Here is a 7,196-nt window from a genome sequence, read left to right on the forward strand (position 1 = left end):
CATAAAATCCCTGTTTCAACACTCCTCCATGGAACAAGGTGATCTTCCAACCCAAACCGTTCCATGGTTCCAGGAAATTTACAGAGGTGAGAAGGGAAGAATCGGTGTAGAAATGTGAAAATGTTTATGAATATGGGAAGGGAAGGGAAGGGAAGGGAAGAAAGGCGTAGTGGTAGCTTGGAGAGGGCTCTTCCAACCCAAACCGTTCCATGGTTCCAGGAAATTTACAGAGGTGAGAAGGGAAGAATCGGTGTAGAAATGTGAAAATGTTTATGAATATGGGAAGGGAAGGGAAGGGAAGGGAAGGGAAGGGAAGGGAAGGGAAGGGAAGGGAAGGGAAGGGAAGGGAAGAAAGCCTTAATTGTATCTTGGAGGGTGCAGGTTGGCCACTAAGGGATGCATAAAATGCATTTCTAGCATGGATTGTTTGGAGAGCTGAGCTCTCTCTTCTCTCTTTACTAATGTCCCTGTAGGGAACTGATAGGAAACTTGTTCCTGATAAGGGAAAGGATTAGGAAGGAAATCTCTGGAGGAGATAAACCATCAGCTCATTTTTAGCCTTCCAGAAAAATTGGCCTCAGAGCAGTTCCAAAGCCACCTTGCCTGGCAAATTTGCCTCCTTTCTTTGCAGGAAAGCCCAAATTTTGGTGTTTTAGGGAGCCACTGTGAATGTGAGCTCCTTTTTTGGAAGGGATTTTAGATTTCCATCATCAGCTCTGTCATTAGGTGACACTCATTAACCACTGCTGCTTTCCAGTCATAGATGCAGAGCAACGTAACCTGACATTGCAGTTTTCTACCTGTAATCTACGAAAAATTGGGAAACAGCTAAATTAAGGAGCTTTGTTCATGAGTATTCAGGACTCAAATATGCAGCAGACAGTGCTGAGAGTCGGGGAAGGAATTAAAACTGATTTTCTTTTCAACTCATTTAGAAATCTTTGGTTGAGTCCCATCATCATTTGGCAGAGCAATTCCTTGCAGATCTTTATTCATCATGATTATTTTGTTCTGTGCTCTGGAGGATTTATTTTTCCCCCTTAATGCAAGGCAAATTTTATGCTTGAAATCAAGAATGACCATTTTCACCTTCCATAAAATGAGAGGTTAATTGTCCACCCAAGGAGAAAGGCTCTAATGACCACTGCCCATTAAAAATGTCAGGGAGATTCTGCTGTGCACTTTCTCTTTTGGAATAAACCCTGTAGGGAAAAGGGAGCCCACAGTGTGTAGTTTTATAGCACAATTCCATCCCATTTTCCATTCATTTCTTGCTAACTCTGCACCGGAGTCAAACAAGTCATGTCTGCATTTTATTCCTCTGTCAAATCACCCAAAAACAAATGGACACTTCCCCTGCTCCAGCTTGGCAGGTGTTGTTTGAAAGTTTTTCTGCCTGGATAGCAGGGAAAGGTGTCCTGCCATCACAGATGCAGCCAAAGGAGGAGTTTGCCGCTTGTCCTCAGATCCAGACAGCTTTAGTCTGGAATTCTGCCATAAATCTCTTGGAGAAGCCAAGGTCTGTGTCCATGGCTTTATAGCCCACACAGGGCCAATATTACATAATACTTCTCTTTCATTTAGAAACTAGAAAAAAAAAAAAAGTGCACTTTCAGGCATCTCCTGCTCTGTAGAATAGAAGGATGTGACAATTATCAAGGAATTCATCTACCTAAGAGGATCACTCTCTTCATCTTAGATGTGGAAAGCTTAGATGCAAGGAATATTCCTGATCCACAAAATTCTTCGCCATCAATTTGAAGATTCTTCCCTTATACTCCACACTCATGAGACCCCACCTGAAGCACAGAATCCAGCTCTGGGGTCCAACATCAGAGGATGTGGAGCTGCTGGAGTGAGGCCAGAGGAGACCTTGGAGATGCTCCAAGGGCTGGAGCCCCTCTGCTCTGGAGCCAGGCTGAGAGAGCTGGGAATGTCCAGCCTGGAGAAGGGAAGGCTCCAGGGAGAGCTTCCAGCGCCTGAAGGGTCTCCAAGAGAACTGCAGAAGGACTTTGGGTAAGGGATGGAGCGACAGGATACAGGGAATGTCTTTAAACTCGCAGAGGATGGGTTTTAATGGGATATTGGGAAGAAATCCTTCCCTGTGAGGGTGGTGAGGCCCTGGCACAGGTTTCCCAGAGAAGCTGTGGCTGTCCCATCCCTGGAAGTGCCCAAGGCCAGGTTGGATGGGGCTTGGAGCAACCTGGGCTAGTGGAAGGTGTCCCTGCCCATGGCAGGAGTTGGAACTGGATGATGTTTAAGTTCTCTTTCAGCCCAAACCATTCCATGATTCCATGGTTTCTTAACAAGTCTCTGTCTGTGATATGAGAGAAATCAGTGTAGGGTCTGTTCTCTGTCTCTGGGACGAATCTGCCCAAACTGACCAGGTTCACATTAAATAACATTTTTCCATTTTTCCCCTGTAGAACTCCTCCAGTTCTGGTTGATTTTAACACACAATAAAAATCCAGGTGCACATGTCCCAAGAGTCTGATCCCAAGTGTCTGATTGAAGGATGGTAAACAAATAACAAATTATTTATTTTCCCCCACTTATTATTTAATTCTGGGTCTTATTTATTAATTGGGATGTCAATATTAATAACCCACCCCAGACTGTGGGTAATGCTGAGGAGTCTGAGAGTGCAAGGTGAGAGCTGAGAGCTTCCAGCCTTGATGTTTCCTCATTTATAAGGAATATCTGTGGTCTTTCAGCAGGGATAGAAAAGGCTGGTGGAGAGGGGGCTCCCCAGATTCATTCCTCTCTCTGCCAGCATGACCTGGAGCAGATGATTCCATGGTTTTCTGCAAAGACAGCTCCTTTGTCCAGCCTTTGGAGCAGTGCCAAGGAGAAGCCCTGCAGACATTCTGGTGTTCTGTTCTGCTGCAGGAGGAGAAATTTTTGTGTTTCCACAGTGCTCAGCACAACATGGGCTTTGATCCATGGTTAAGCATCCAGGCTGTGGAATAAATAAGGAATATCAAAGCACTGCTTGTATTTTATTGTGGGTGATCACTGTGACCTAAAATCTTACCCAGACTTATGACACAAAGGTAATTCCTCTGGCACAAAGTGCCCAATTCCTGACACAACACACAGGGAAGATGTGAAATTCTTCCCACAGGATATTGTGTCTACTTATAGTGGTTAAAAACAGGATAAATTCCTGGGGGAAGAAGGGAGGAGCTATTAATACTGGAATATACATCATAAAAATCCCATGTCTGTGTCCAAAGACTCTGGACCACCATGTCCTGACACAGGACAAGCACTTTAGGGGAATATATAACTACATCCCCATCCCTGGAAGTGTTCAAGGCCAGGTTGGATGGGCTTGGAGCAGCCTGGTCCAGGGGAAGATGTCCCTGCCCACGGATGATCTTGAAGGTCCCTTCCATCCCAAACCATTTTGGGATTCAGTGATACTCACCCTGTGACAGCTTTTCTGATGCACATTCTCTTATTTCCTGTGAATATTTGGTGTCATTTTGCAGGGACTTTATCCCGACCCTGTCCAGATGTTCTTATCTAAATCCCTCTGGTCACTCCTGACTTGCAGACGACACAGATCAAACCCACAGCCAGACTTTCCCATCTCTGGTTTTCCATGGTTTTTGGGGTTATCTCCTCCCCCAGACAGCTCTTTGTGGAGCCTAGTAATCTGAATTAAAATTCTAGAGATCAGCTCTGGGTTATGTGGGATCACAACTCACCTTTTTTATCAAATGAAACAAAGAAGCCAAGATAAATATGTAGACCCAGGAGGCTTCTTCAAAAATTGTTTCTGTGTCTGTAGGTGCTTTAGTTACTTTGATATCTCAGTGCTTTGATGGCAAAGAATTGACAAATCCTTTTGCTTTCTGGCCTTGCCCTAATCCTTAGGTCTGCTAAGAGGGGTTCCTGTGGGACGGATCCCAAGAAACAGGTGGAGGGGGTGGGAGATGAAGGTTTTCATACAAAATTTGAGAATTCCCAGCACTGAGAGTTGGAATGGGCTCTTCCCTCTCTCAGATGTCTTGAACACTCAGCCCCACAATTTTTACAAAATTAAACCCATCATTAATGTGGATTTTGATGGACAAGTCTGAAGAGAAAAGGCCTGAACAAAAAAATCTCACTATGAATTCCATCCTCAGCCCAAGTTTTGGGATGACATGGAGTGATCAGAAATACCAGGAGAAGGAATATCTCTGTAATAAACCCCAGATGAGCTCAGTGAGGCTCTCCTTGAATATTTTTAAGCTCACACGTGGATCCACAGATCTCCTGGAAGATTGCAGTGACTCAGGCAGAGGCTGCTGTGGGGAACAGTAACTGGGGAGAGCAGAAGGGAAATTAGAGGCAATGGGACTCTAAAAAATAACATTTTTTTTAAGTAATTCACTCTGAAACAGTTTCACTTCCACTTAAAATGGAAATGTTTTATCCTGGACCTACAGAGACCTAAATTCAAGCATTTCTATCTGAGAATGTATAAACCAGGTTTAGGGGATTTTTTCCTGTCACCTTCAAATCACTGTGACAACCCTTTTGGTGAAGAAATTTTTCTTTACATCCAACTAAACCTCCCCAGGCACAGCTTGAGGCCATTTCCTCTTGTCCTGTTGCTTGTTACCTGGGAGAAGAGACCATACAACCTCATTTCAGGGACCTGTAGAGAGCAATAAGGTCCCCCCTGAGCCTCCTTTTCTCCAGGATGAGCCCTCCCAGCTCCCTCAGCCACTCCTGGTGCTCCAGACCCTTCCCCAGCTTCCTTCCCTTCTCTGCTTCAACCCCTCAATTTCTTCCTTTTTAAAAATTTTATCACTGTCCCCTTATCTTCATACCGCTTCCAACCGCAAATCCCTAAAGATGAACCAACCACAACCTCCTGCCGTGACTGCTGATGTTCAAGAGAGCCTTAACTGGGATTCCTTGTGGTGTCCCTCTGGTTTTCCATTTTTTTTTCTTTGTTTGGGTTTTTTTTTCATTGCTACATCTTCCCTTTCATCTTGCACCTGCACTGTGGCACTTTGAGAGCTGGAACCCCATCACTCTGTGTTTGTGCCACCTCCTGGTCCATTCCTGGAACGATTCAATCCTGTCCCAATAGAAACTGCTGGTTTTTGGCTTCTTTTAACTACCTCTGTTGAAATTGGGATTGAAGGCACTTAAGACAACAGTTTGCATTCAGGCTTAGATGTTTATTTTTTCTTTTCAATGTTACAGTCTCACAGCAGTGAGTTCTGCAGTCTTTCACTAACAGGACACAAAATGGCTAACTATCTCTTGTTACAAGATCTTTTAAGGCTAAACTATCCAATTAAGAAACGACACGTCAATTATTTTCACTTTAACCCAATAACTGATCACTCAAAGTCCGCAACGTGGACTTTTCTGTCCAATTACAAAATACCACCCAAACCCACAAAGAAGAAGGTGAAAAACAACCACCCACCACCCTAAAACCTCCATCTTGCCCCACATATATTGCTATATTCTAAAACCTTAAACTCTAAGTCTTGTCTCACTCCACCCACTGATATTACACACTTCTAATCAAAGCCCACACCCACAACCCCAGTGCTACCAATCAATTTTGGAAGCCTTCTCCACGGCCTCAGGTCAAATAGAGTATTTTCTTGTGGGTCTGTCCCTTCAGCATGGAAAGTTTACAATTCTCAGCATCCAGGATTCCAACAAGAAGCCACCATGCTGCCAGAGCCGCCAAGGCTTGTGGTATTTGTGAGGTCCCCAGGACAAAGGAGGAATTGAGAATTTGACTCCAAGTTCTCAGAAGGCTGACATATTATATTATATTATATTATATTATATTATATTACATTACATTACATTACATTATATTACATTACATTATATTACATTATATTATATATTACATTACATTATATATTATACTATACCAAAAGTATACTAAAGAAAGAGAAAGGATACAGACAGAGGGCTCAACAAGAATGTATAACAAAAACTCGTGATTCCTCAGAGCCTCGACACAGCTGGCCGTGACTGGACATTAAGTTAAAACAATTCACATGTTTGATAAGCAATCTCCAGACCCCATTCCAGAGCAGCAAACACAGGTGAAGCTGAGTCTTCTCAGCTTCCCAGGAGAAAATATGACAGTGACAAAGCATCTCCTGAGAACACGGTGATCCCAGCTCCCCATCCACGTGGATCACTCAGGTCTGGAGTTCTTCATCAGGAGGTCCCATCTGTTGCTGGCACTGTGAGAAGGAACAGGGTTCTGCTCCTCATCACAGCCCTCTCTGAGGGTGCAAAATTATCCTCTCACAGATGCACCAAACTCCGCCAGGAGCCAGGAACACTCCAGGCTATGAACCTAAAAATGACTTTAAAATGGTCTTGTGACTCAAACTCAGTGCTGGGAAAGGAGGAGGAATGCAGAGATATTTTTTTTTCTCTATATTTCAACAACCCCAGTTTAGTCAGAGATTTTATATAAGTTAAATATCACCATTACTAAATGAAGCAAGAGGTCGCAGATTAAATCTGTGTTTTCACTTAAGGGTGATTTTATCATTTTTCTTTTGCAATATTTTTAGTTGGGCAGGATGGAAAGTGAAAATAAAAGTCAGTTTGACATGGATGACTGAAATTATAAGGGGAAAGTCCTTCCTGATCTGACCAAATCTGGTGCCTGATCCAACAAACCTTTTTCCATAGCCTTGGGAACACCAAGAGCCCATTTTGATGACCCCATCCTCAACTTCATCTTCCCTTCCATGAAACCTGGCTTTCCCAGGCTTCCCCTTTGACATCACTTGGTGTTTCTAGAAGGCAAGATCTGAGCAAATCATCCCAAAAGTTCTTTCCAAATTATTATATTATTATTATTAAATTTTTTCTCTTTTTGTGTGTGTTTAAATTGATGGAAATGCTTAAGAAAAGCTCTGTATAAATTCATGGGATGGTTTATCTTGGAAAGGACCTTCAAGATCATCCCATTCCAACCCCCTGCCATGGACAGGGACACCCTCCATTAGACCAGGTTGCTCCAACACCATCCAGCCTGGCCTTGAAGATTATTCCTCAGGAATAATGAACAACCAATCCAGTCTGGATGTTTCAGACATTTTTGCCTTTAAAAATAATACAAAGCATTAAAAGAAAATGTATTGTGTGATCTAAAGCCTTTATTTGGTTTAAATGATTGCCATTTGTATCTCCTAGCAGCG

Source organism: Geospiza fortis, unplaced genomic scaffold (assembly GCF_000277835.1).
Source record: "Geospiza fortis unplaced genomic scaffold, GeoFor_1.0 scaffold517, whole genome shotgun sequence".
In the NCBI taxonomy this organism is placed as follows: Eukaryota; Metazoa; Chordata; class Aves; order Passeriformes; family Thraupidae; genus Geospiza; species Geospiza fortis.